Here is a 13202-nt window from a genome sequence, read left to right on the forward strand (position 1 = left end):
CCCCAAGTGTGATGCCCTTGTAAGGGAGACCCCAGAGAGGAGATGGCAGCCATCTCCACAACTCGGGGAATGGGCCTTTGCTGCTCACTAAATCTGCCAGGACCTTTTTCAGGATTTCCCAGGCTCCATAACTGTGGGAAAGAAATTGCTCTTGCATATAAGCAAACCTGGCAGGGGCTGGCAGGCTGCCAGGATGCTAAACAAGTGACACAGAGAAGACGCAGTGCTGGGAGAGGATTGATGTGATGTCAGAGACATTATAAGGCACAGAGAAGGCCACTCTAGCTGCCTGGGCTGGGGCGGTGGCTCCGCTGCTGAAGTGCGTACGTAAGCATACCAGCTTGAGTTTAATTTCCAGAGTCCACATTAAAAAAGGAAGTCAGCTGTAATGACATGGGCCTGGAATGCCAGTGCTGGGAAGGCAGAGAAGGAGGATCCCTGGAGCTCTCTGGGCAGTGACCTTTGCCCAGCTCAGTGACGGAATAAGATTGTCTACTGTCTATGGAGCCATGCTGATGACTGTTGACTCTTGTTGACTCCAAGGTCTTCCTGTCGTATATACAGCTGGCATGGAGTCATCCTTTGGTTCAGCTACCTGCTGTCTTCTAAGGGCGATGTCAGCTCATTAACATGAGACAACAACAGACAGAGGAGTCTGGAGCTGGAGATCCGATATGCCTGGGACTTTAGGCCAGGATAGCCCTGGTGTCACAGGTCTTCCTACACTGTCCAGAAGAGAGCTGAGGAGAAGACATGTCCCCCGGCTCTGTAGGCATCAGGCAAGGCACTGAAATTTGAACTCCAGAAGGGCGGTGGGGTGGCTTCTGTAGTTGCTATGAATAATGCACCCAGAGCCAGGAACACTGGCAGGTTTTTACCCAACCAAGCCAACACCTGTAGAACCACCTGGTTTCCCAGGGCACCTCTCCTGTGTAAATCAAGCTCCTGCCAGCTCTGCCAGACACTCACTGACATGGAGCACCGTGCACAGGTGAGCATGTGAAATCTCAGAATGGGGTCCCAGCTGGAAATGCCTTCAAAGTGAGACCATGGCTTTGGGCTCTAGGTGACCCTCACATTAAGACATTTCAAGCATTTCATTTTTTTCCCAGTGGCTTTTTCTTCTTTGTAATGAGAGACGAGGAAAAGTCGTTCCCAGGGTGACACAGCTTTTTCTGTGCCATCTGTAGACCTCATTGAACTGCCGGCCAACACAAACCCAGCCCGGGTTGTTTCTTCTGGCTAACTACCCAGGAGTGGTTTCCTGCTGGATCAAGGCATCTTGGGGAACCATGAGCACCTGAACACACCCCAGGAAAGAAAGAGTTCTGGAAACGTGGTTTGCAGCTCACTCAAACCGTTCTCGGATTCAGCAATCCTCAGCAAAGAGTTTTTCCAGGAATCCAAAAAGCCTACAGGAGATTTTACTTTGTTTTCTAATGGTTACTAAGGAAGAGAAACATAAACCAACCTGAGTGAAAGCACACTCACACAATGCATACACACATATACACACAGAGACACATGCACATATATACACACATGCACATATACACACACATACACATAGATATACCCAAACACATATACACATGCACACACACACACACACATACGCAAGCACACATAGATACACAGACACATGCACATACAGACACACATGTACATGTGCACACACAGATACGTGCACACATAAATGAACACATACACATATATACACAAACACATGTACATATATACACATATAAACAGACACATACACATGTATACAAACATATCTACAAACCCAAGCTGGGTAGTGATATGACTAAAGAGTTTTCTGGGAGCCATGGTGTGCTCAGCTAAGGGCAAAGTTAGGGTCACCAGCCTGGTGGACACTTTTCCCTCCACTTATTCCCCATGCCTGCTCCACAGTAAATGAACTTTTTTCACAAATTAAGGTCTTGGCATTAAATACATAGATCCTGTTGGGCAGTTTCAAGTTCACTCTTCAGTGTTACATACATGACTATGGGTCTTAGCAAGCTACTCCAAGGCCATTCAGCCCCACCCAAAATAGCGCAACCTAGGAAGCCATCACTCATGATTACTTTTAATGATCATTGCTCAAGAGCCAGGGATAACACGGGTAGGGGACTCATTAAAAACTTTTAAAAGATGTCTTAATCTATTATGGTAAAAGTACACAATGTGTGTTATGCCCCCATGCATATGTATATCTGTCTTAGTTTGAGTTTTTATTTTCTATGAAAAGACACCATGACCATGGCAACTCATATATATAACATTTAATTGGGGTGTTTCACTTACAGTTTCAGAGGTTCAATCCATTTTCATCATGGCAGGGAGCTGAGAGTCCTACATCTTGACTCAGAGGCAACAGGAAGTTGACTGACTGTTACACTGAGGGAAGCTTGAGGAAAAGAGACCTCAAAGTCTGCCCCCACTGTGATACACCTCCTCCAACAAGGCCACACCTTCTGATAGTGCTGCTGCCTTCAGGGGGGCATTTTTCAAACCCCCGTAGTATGAAATCTGAAGATTGCCTAACATTCCAACCACAAATATCCCTTCCTGAAAAATCATTTTCAGGAAAAACCTATAAAATACATTTACCTTCAGAGAGACGATACTGTAGTCTTGAATATGCAATGTATTCAAAAGTTGGGGTCCAGAGGCAAAGTTCATAAGAGCAGGCTAGACAGAGTGAGCAGCTAGACTCATGAGGGGCACCCCAGGGCTGGATGAGGCTGGAGTTTCCCAGGACAGAATCGGATCCCCAGCGTCTTCTGGCTTCTGAAGAGAGAAGTGCAGCTCCACAGCCCCTCTTGGTGCACCTCCAAGTGAGGGAAAGGCAGAGAGAGGGGCTCCCCTGAGGTGTTTTCTGTATTGTGTAGATAGGCGGTACCCTGTCTGAGGCACATTTGCTCTGTGGCTAAAACACACTGCTGCTGACGCCTCCTGGAGCCACATCTTCTCACCTGAGTACACAGAGAGACAGACAGGAGCTCTGCTGGGACAGAGTTGCAGAGATGGCTGAGAAAACGTCCGAGAACACAGGGAGACATCAAAACTCTCCTTTAGGCCGGGCAAGAGGAAGCTCATTTTAATTTGAAAAAGAATATTCTTTTCTAAAAAAGATTTATTTATTATTATCTATACACTGTTCTGCCTGCATATATGTCTACCAGAAGAGGGCACCAGATCTCATTCCAGATGGCTGTGAGTCACCATGTGGTTGCTGGGAACTGAACATAAGACCACTGGAAGAGCAGCTAGTGCTCTTAACCTCTGAACCATCTCTCCATCCTGAAAGTGAATATTCTTGATAGCTACTGTAAGTACCTTTGTTTTTCTTTTTAGGACAAGATCTTCCATAGCCCAGTTCAGCTTGAACTCTCTATGTAGTTGGGGATAACCATGACCTCCCTGTCCTCTTAAGTCTTTATTATTATTATTATTATTATTATTATTATTATTATTATTATTATTATTATTGATTTTTATTGAGCTCTACATTTTTCTCTGCTCCTCTCCCTGACTCTTCCCTCCCCTTCAACCCTCTTCCATGGTCCCATGCTCCCAATTTACTCTGGAGATCTTGTCTTTTTCTACTTCCCCCATAAGTCTTGGGATGGCAGACTCTGCTTTTGTTTAGCCTTTTCTGAAATGTGGTTGGGAAGGACCAGGCTGTCCCCTTTCTGTTGACAAACACAATGTGTGATACTGCTTTCTTGCTTCTGCTCCACAAGTAGAAAAGAGGCATCTTCTCTCTAGAGACTTTTGCCCTTGCTTTAGGTAGGGCACACTTTCCACCTGAAGCATTGCTAAGGAACCCAGAAGCCTTCAGAGGAAGTCTGCTTCCAGAACCCACACAGGTCCAGAGCCCATATGGGTCCAGAACCCACAAGGCTAGGTGCAGCTTCGCTATGCACCAGGGAGACACACTGCTAGACACACTGACTTACCCTACAAGCAAGAGAGAGCAGTCCATTCAGGCTTGTGAGGACCCTGTGTCTAGAGGGCCCTGAACAACAGCTACCCAGGTTTCCCAATGCCTCTCCCATAACATGAGTTCACTCCTCACTTTAAGCAAAAATACTTGTTTTCGATGTTAGCCTTTCTTTCTGGGCTTCCCTCTTCAGCTAACATGGTTGCTTTAGGAGAACAATGCCCAGTGCTGCCTTCTGCCTGTACTGATTATGTTCTGTCTCCGCCATAGTTGTCCTTGGCCCCCGCACCTTTATCAATACCAGGAAACTCCCCAGTGCTGGTGTCTGTCCCCGAAGAGTGGGATAAGTGTGTTCTCAGAAACAGGTTTGGCTCTGCCTGGAACGCCACTTGGAAAAAACTTGAAATTTCTATAGAAAGGCATTTGCTCACTTAGGAAAAAGTTATGAAGAGGAAGTAAAAACTAGACCATGGGCCAGCTCCTAGTGCCTGTGTCCCCCACCAGGGCGCCACTCCCCACTCTTCTCCTTTTGTCTGTCCCTGAAGGTTTCTGCTGTCGTGGTTCCAAAAATAGACACACACAGCCTTGGCACTTGACAGCTCCCAAAAGGGAGCCTCAGGTCAAGGCCTCAAACTGGCATGCGTTTTCTTTCTTTGCAATAAATAAAATGCACAAGAGCAGAAGAACTTTTTATAGTTTAATTCAAGCAGTTATGTCTGTGTCATGTAATTCTGTTAACGCAGAGAAGAGATGCCAAGCCGCTGGCAGAGGGTGAGAGCGGGAACACAGAACTCGCTACCCCTCCAAGACGAGTGAAACCACATTTAAGGGCTCTGCACAGATGGCCCTCCTTCTACGTAGTGGAACTCATGTAGGCCTGACCATAAGATTTTAGTTTTTTGCTTGCTTCTTTGTTTTTTGTTTTTATTTCTTTATTTTTATATCCCAACTGCAGTTTCCCCTCCCTCCACTCCTCCCAGTCTCTCCCCTGCCACTTACCCCATCCACTTCTCAGTTTCTCTTCAGAAAAGGGCAGGCCTCCCATGGTATAGCAAGTTGAAGTGAGACTAGGAACCTCCTTTTCTGTTAAGGCTGGAGGAGACAACTCAGTAGGAGGAATGGGTCCTAAAAGCAGGTAAGAGTCAGAGACAGCTCCTACTTCCACTGTTAGGAGTTTCATAAGAAGACCAAGCTACACAACTGTAAAGGTCAGTCTTAAGGTCTTAGTTTAACTGTCAGTTCTAAGCTGTCCTTTGGAGGAAGAGGTCAGTGTACCTGTGGAACAAATGAGCAGATTTGGTTATAATCAGAGAGCTACAAGAGAACTAAAAGGTTGTCCTGCAGAACACTGAGACCTGACCCACTGGCGTTTTGGAAGATCATTTGCGTTTCCATCAACAGACTCCCGGTGCCCTCCAGTGTCACCCGCACTCATACAAAGCCAGGCTAATGTTTGGCATGTTACCGCAGTTGGCCACTAGCACCTACTGACTTCTGCTCTGGTCACCTAGTGCTGGAAAACTGTGTTAGAGTTCCAGAACATTGTGGCCTAAAATGATCTTTTTCCTTACTTTTCCAACATTGTGGATTGGAAACTTGGAGACAGCTTATTATGGTCTGGGTTTGAGATGTTGGTGTCAGGCTAACGTTTTAAACACTGGGTTGCCAGCTTGTGGGACTCTTTCAAGGCTGAGGAGCATTTAGAAGGAGGGGTCTGGCTGGTGGAAGTGGGCCACTGGGGAATGGGGTTGATGGTTATACTTGTCCCTGGTTTCAGTTTAACTGAAGTTTCCTAGGCTGCCACCATGTAGGGAGTCTCTGCCATTAGGCCCAACTGTCCTTAGCAAAGTTATTCTGCCACGCCTACACACCATGTTGAACTAAAATCTCTCTGAAACTGGGAGTCAAATGCCTCCTTAAGTTGTTTCTGTCTGGTATTTTGGTTACAGTGATGAAAAAGAAAAAAAAAAAGATGCAGAGCTCACGCTCCCACTCCTCCGGTTCCCTGGTAGATGAAGCTGATCCATGGGTCTCTGTAGATTCATTTACATACACAGCACTTTGGGGAATGGCGAACGGCAGGAGGGCGTGGATCAACAGATATGCGATGTCCCTAACAAGACCCCTTTCGTGGCAGTACAGTCAGATGCCCCCTCAAGGCTCAAAGTCTTTTCTGGATGAGTGGAGTCCGGAGTTTTCTGAAGAGCTGGTCTAGGAACTGGTGTGACGTCCCTCCTGCCACCTTCCAGAGACGCAGGGAGGGGGCTCCACTCACACTTCTCAGGGGCAGAGTTCATGCATCTTCAGTCTTCCATGTTCCCACTCCAGCTCTTCCTTCTTCCTGTCTGAAAGGACATCATGAAGGCTGGAATTGCAAGCTGCCTTGGATCATGAGAACTTGTTGACGACAAAAGATGTCTGCAGGTGGACAAGTCAGAAGTCACAGCCCTCCACCTGTGAGGCATCACTTAGTCCTGAAAATTCCATCTGTGAGAGAAAACCATCTGAAGGCATTGCACGTTAGCGTTTCTCGGTAACTCTGGGGGACTATAGCATCGGGAGTCAGAGTTGGGAACTGAGAGGCCCTGACTTTTACATCATCCTGTGCCCCACAGCCGGAGTCCCCAGAGCACCGCATGTGACAGAACACCTTTCTGTGAGAATCCTGACCTCACAGTCTGTCTCATCCCCTCCTCATACCAAAGCTCCTGTCAGATGAGGGCAGCTAACGAAGGGCAGGTACCCAGGCCCTGACCCAGCTCCAAAGTCACCTTCTCTCCATCCCTCTGTACACTGTTTGCCGGTCAATCCCTGGGGCTGCTGTGTAATGGAATGTGTGCCTTTGCCCCCCCCCCCCCGCACACACGCATGCACATGTACACGCACACACACCTTTCAAATTCCTACCGTGTTCGGGGAACAAAGTTCAAATCTCAATGCCTCTGTAAAGGATTTTCAGGATTATAAAATATTAGGTTACAGACCCTCTGGCTGCTGTACTTTCCCTGCAGATTGAGCCATGCCCACCTCACCCCCAACCCACCAGCCACCTGTCCACAGCTCTTACACACCGCTATGGCACAGCACAGCCCACCTCTCCTGATTCCCTGTAGCACACCTGCCTCTATGTCAAGATCTTAGCTGCTCAACTTACTAGACTCCCAGATTCTTCCAGTCCACCAAAACCACTTCCCTGAAAGCTTCCAAAGGACTCCACCCAGCTTTCAGCTTGCTAACCCACACATAGCCCCTGGGATGGTTCAAGTTACTTTGCTTATGGGCTTAGGGGTGGGGACAGTGCCCAGCCTGCTTGAATTCGTGTTCCCATAGATCGTGCCCTGTAATCAGGAACAAAGGTGGAAAACAGCATAGAAATGAGTCTCTTGGCTTCGCTTCTGCAGGAGGGAGGACCCACAGCGTGCTCTCTCTCCAACCCCCAGAAGTAGCTTCTGGGGCACTCAGCTGTGACATCCATTGACCCACAAATCAGAAAAGTAGCCTTGAGAGGGTGGGAATTCGCTCCAACTTGGCATTGCACCTGTGAGCGCTATGCAGCTGATACTGAGCAGTGCAGGCTCCATTAAAGGAATTACCTGGCAGTCGGTATTTCTGAAATGAATTATAAATCACTTCCTGCTATTTTAAAAATGGAGTTATTACTCCACAAGGCTTGGGAGCCACTGTTGGAAATTTATCTCCACCGTCCTCAAGACCTATATGAGGGGCAGGTAGGTTCTGCCCGAGGCTGGCTGGCATTTCCAAAGAATGAAGAAGAGATCCCTGCATCGCCTGTCTGTGTGACTGAGGGGCAGCTCCAGCCCACGTGTGGCTTCAAAGCCCATGCAGGAGCTGGAAGGGGAGGGTCCTGCAGCAAAGCTGAGCTCTGCAAACATAAACCCAGACTGCTGCTTTTCTGGTCCAGCATCTCTTTCAGCACCCCTGAAAAATCTGGCCAAGCCCACATAGGCTTCACTTGTGTAGGCTAGACCTTGGCACAAGCAGCCACAGAGAGGCAAGCCAGAAGGAAGTGGAGATGAAGACTTGATCACTTCTAGGCCACAGCTGTCCCAGCACACCTACCCTGGGGGCTTTTCTCAACACATCTTTGCGGACACATGCCCCAGATCCCTGCCTGTCCTCACACCACTGCCCAGGAACCCTGCCCTGGCACGCTTGCTCTAACATTCCCGCTATAGAATTTCTTCAAAAGTATACCTGTGCCAACACAGCTACTCTAGAACATCTGTCCCATACCTGCCTCAGTACAGCAACCCAGAGAGCAGACAAGGCTCTTGGTCCTGATCTGTCATCTAAAAACTCAGGCGGCAACACTCTGGGACTCTCTGGCCTAAGGCATGTAAGTTAGTGCTGCAAGAGCAAGCAGGTGAGTACGCATGGTAATTTGGTCGAACATCCATATGGGAAGGAGCACAGACCATCAGCCCTGACACCCTCAAACCTCCCTGGTGATGGGTCAAGGGACCAGCTTTCTCAGCCTTAGTGTGCTTAGCTGAGTTGCTTCCTCCACCTCTTCATAAAGCATAGCACGCCTCCTATGCATAGGTATTTTCTGATGCACTGTGCTTCTCTCGGGAATAGCCTCCCTCTTGCACATGCCAAGGGCAAGTGCCATGGCCTGCCTCCCAGTTCCTGTGGTCCTTGAACTCAGCTCAGTCTGTGGCATGTGGCAGGTGCTCAACACATGTTAGAGTAATGGCGACAGATGCTCCCAGCCCCGCCTGCCCTGTGCCTCATCTCAGCCCAACCAGCAATGGTGTTTCAGGCCCCAAGCCCCACCACCTCATTCTGGGACCACTGTCACTGAAGACGTGGAAGAAAGGGATGCTGTTCTCATGCACATGCCCGTTTGATTCTCATATGTCCCTGGCGGCTTTACAGGTTGGGATTATTTTCCTAGAAATTTCACCGGGATGTTTCAGTAGCTACTCAGCTTCAGTATGGGGAGAGGATGCATCTTGACTAGGTAACTCTTAAAAGATGTGTTGAGTTGCCATGTAAAATGTCATGGAATTGGTCTCAAAATGAAGCCCCTGAAGCTTGCCTCAGTGTGGGCAGGATTTGCGTGTCCCTGGTCACCCAGAGGGAGGCAACTGAGTCTGCAAGAGGCCATATTTGGGCTGGGCACTTGAGTGTGATCCTAAAATGTACTCTACCCAGCACTTGGGAGGCAGAGGCAGGCGGATCTCTGTGAGTTCGAGACCAGCCTGGTCTACAAGAGCTAGTTCCAGGACGGCTCCAAAACCACAGAGAAACCCTGTCTCAAAAAACCAATAAATAAATAAATAAATAAATAAATAAATAAATAAATAAATAAATAAATAAATAAAATGTACTCTAGCAAAAGACTTGATGAAGGTGAACGTTGATGATGGCCTTTGGAAAGAGAGCTTCCATGTGACTTGAGGACAGGCAGGCATATTTCAAGGCCAGTTCTGTGACTGGTACCTGAGAAAAGTGGGACATCATATGCGTCTCCTCATTCTCATGGCGGACGAGGCTTAAGGAAGACTGCCATGGCAACCTGAGTCCATTCCTGACCCCTGACTCAGATAACCTCGTTCAGAGAGGCACATGATCCCCAGACTTACACATGGCCTCAGCTTATCTGGCAACCCAATAGAATAGACACAAGAGATACTTGGAACCTCAGCCTGTAGAGCAGGCTCATTCCTCCTAGGGACGCGTGGCTTTGGAGCTTGGTCTGTGATTACGCATCTCACATCTTCCTACTTCTCTTAGTGCTTCAGGGCTCATAGATTACTTTTTACTGATTAATTCTTAATATCAGATATTGGTTGAATTTTTTTCCTTTCATTAGTGATGCTCTAACCAGAAAACAATGATTTTCATTTAGAGTATGGGTACAGCTACAGATGTTGGCATTAGAAGGCTTGGGGTCCTATTTTAGCTACTATTACCTGGCCAAGTGACATTGTATGTTACTATTTCTGTCCTTGCTTTCACACCAGCAAAATGAGAGTTAAGCTAGTCTCTTGTCTTTGATTCCATCTAGACTCAAGTCCCATGGAGCGCAGACACAATAGTGCTGGCTTCAACATCCCCTGCTGGTGGGCACATGAACTGCTTGACTATCTTCCAAACAATGGCTGGTTAATGTAGAAATTTTTATTGTCTGGCAGAAATGAAACACTAACAGGATGTTCTGGAGAGATGGATCTACTGCTTTAATACTGACTGCAATCAGCCCACATCGGAAGCTGCGCACGGCCCCTCATCAGCATCCGCAGAGCTCCGTCTTCTCAGACCTCTGAGGGATGTGCCAAAGGGTGCACGTAGGGCTTGGGAACCACAGACTGGGAGTTAGCATTCACCTCTGAACATCCATCTCTAATAGCAAACTGGCGGTGTGGCACAGATATCTGAACCCGGGACCTGCTAACAGTCAGCACCCCAATCATTGCGGGGCTGGGAGAGCAGTGCCTGCTGGGAGGCTCTGGTCTTATTCCTCTTCCTGCAAACAGTCTTCGTGGTTGCTGTTATCACCGTTTCTACCTTGACTCTCATGTCTTCTGCCCCGGAGATGGTGTTTATTGATACCAAACAACGCTCCAGCTGCTACGCAGAACATCTGTGCAACAGCTGCTGGGCCCCAGCTGAGATTTTTGTAATCGTTTGGGGATGATTCGCAAGCACAGCACGTACAGTACATGTTCTGCTACTCAAGAGGATTTGAGATAATTGGAAATTTCAGGCTGTTTAAGGCAGTTGTTGGGTATGGGTCCAGGAGGGAAGGATTTCTGGTTTAGGAGTATCTGCAGATCAACTGGAAACATTTGTAACTGTCACAAAGATCTGTGCACATACTCCTCCTGCCACCTCCACAAAACCACCATTGTTCTGGAAAAGGTGCCCTCCTAGGGTCCCTTAAGTTGGGAATCGGAAGGGTTGGTTCCCTAAATTCCCTCCATAAATGCTGCTGTCCTGCAACTAAAGGGGGTGGCAGATTGGCAGCCACAGCAGGGGGGCAATGAGAAGGAAAGAATAATACTGTAGAATACTATGTTCCCACAGTGAACAGATATCCTGTTCATACCTTAAAACTTACATATATCTTCCTCCTTTTTCCTGTAAATATAGAATAAAAATATCCCTACATTTTTTGCTGGAGAACAAGCTCAGGAGGACTCGGGACTTGCTCAAAGCCAGAGAGCAAACCAGTTTTCTTAATCCAATTGGATTGTTATGATAAAATACCATAGATGGCTCAACTCAGAACAACAGTGACGTTCACTGCACATGCCTACAGGGAAGGAAACCCAAGACTAAGGACCAGCAGACTGGGGGCTGGTAAAGGGTCATTTCAGCTTCCAAAGACTGTATTTATTTTATTTTATTTTATTTTTTTTGGTTTTTCGAGACAGGGTTTCTCTGTGGCTTTGGAGCCTGTCCTGGAACTAGCTCTGTAGACCAGGCTGGTCTCAAACTCACAGAGATCCGCCTGCCTCTGCCTCCCGAGTGCTGGGATTAAAGGCGTGCGCCACCACCGCCCGGCTTTATTTTATTTTTTAAAATTACTTAAGTTCTTTCTTTCTTTCTTTCCTTCTTTTTTTTTTTTTTTTTTTTGATTTTTCGAGACAGGGTTTCTCTGTAGCTTTTTGGTTCCTGTCCTGGAACTAGCTCTTGTAGACCAGGCTGGCCTCGAACTCACAGAAATCCGCCTGTCTCTGCCTCCCAAGTGCTGGGATTAAAGGCGTGTGCCACCACCACCCGGCCAAGTTAGTTCTTTCTTGCCTGCCTTTATTTTCTCTCCCCATGCTTATCCTCCTCCTCTCTCCCCACCAGTCACATCTCTTTGCTCTGTTCTGTGACCCATTTGATTTAACTAGAGCCATCAGTGTGACCACTGGATTGGGAGCACTCATAGGAGTTCACAACTGAAGGCAATCACTCCAATTTTCCCTGACTCTATCAGTAGCAGGAGTTCAGCAGTGAAGGGCGGGTCCTGTGAGCCCCTCTCCCACCCATGCCTGGCTGTTCTGGGCGCATTCTTTGCAGACTCAGTGCAGACATCTGCAGCTGCTGTGACCTCATGATTGCAATGGCTGCCTTGCCCAGGAGATAGCATTCTGCAGCTGGGATTACAGGTGTGCATCACATCTGGAAGGACTCTCAATAGCTAGTTGGCAAAGAGGCCCTACTTCATTAGCAGGCTAGCACATCACACGAGTCAGGTTTAAAGCTCTGAATGGCTTGGATAAGCAACCACTGTATTTGACCCTTCACTTCCCACCGTAGGTTGACTGTCAGACGTCCTGGCTCCATGCATGGAGGCTTGATGCATGTAAACAGCCCACACTTGGTGCTTTGTGATTTCCGTCCGGCTACACGGCCAGAGCATGCCCAGAACACTCCACCCTGTGCTGGAGCTGTTGCCGATCCTGTATTCATGGCTGCAGGTCATGTGGACTAGGCCTACTGTGTCTGATGTGGTGCTGATAGGGCCTCTTGGTTCTCCTTCCTGAAGAAATGAATTCAGGCAGTCTAAATCACAGGCAGTTTAGCAAAGCAGAAGTTTCATTAGTAAAGCTAAGCAGAGCACGCCACCAAGAGATGGGAGTAGGCTGTGTCAAGGCGGGAGCAGCAGGGAGTTCTAGGCTGTGAATCCTGAGGAGATTGTATGTGTATTCATGAGGTGGGTAGCATATTCATGGCGTAAAATGACCTATTTCCTATCCCAGGTTATGGTGGATCAGCTCCTCCCTCAGGGATAGTTCCTTTCACAAGCTCCACGAAAGGGCAGGGGTATCAAAACTAATATTGTAATGATGCCAGGTCTTTGAGGAGGCGGGTTCTTCATTAGTAGCATGTGTGGGCAAGCGTGTCCAGCTTATAGAGAGCCAACCCAAGAGTCTGGGGACACAACTACCAAGGTGCACCTGTAGTCCCTTGGTTATCTCATCTACTTCCTGTCTGTGGGGCCGCCTCAGTGTGCTCTCCTTCCTGGAGCAGGTGGAGGCCTCCTCAGAAGCCAGGGTGTGTGAGAGGACACCAGCCAGCGACTGCCAAGGCCATGACTTTCCCCCAGCCCTACCTTTCCTGTTACTGGTCGGCTTGGCTCTCACACAGATCTTCTTCCCACCCCCCTCTTCTTTACCACATTGCCATTTTGGCCCTAACATTCATTTCAAATCGCCCATTTGGGTACTGTATGCCGAGCATTGTGTTAGGGACGTAGTGGCAACCAAGAAAAGGAAGGCCCTGAATCTTA

Source organism: Microtus ochrogaster, chromosome 16 (genome assembly GCF_000317375.1).
Source record: "Microtus ochrogaster isolate Prairie Vole_2 chromosome 16, MicOch1.0, whole genome shotgun sequence".
NCBI classification, from domain to species: domain Eukaryota; kingdom Metazoa; phylum Chordata; class Mammalia; order Rodentia; family Cricetidae; genus Microtus; species Microtus ochrogaster.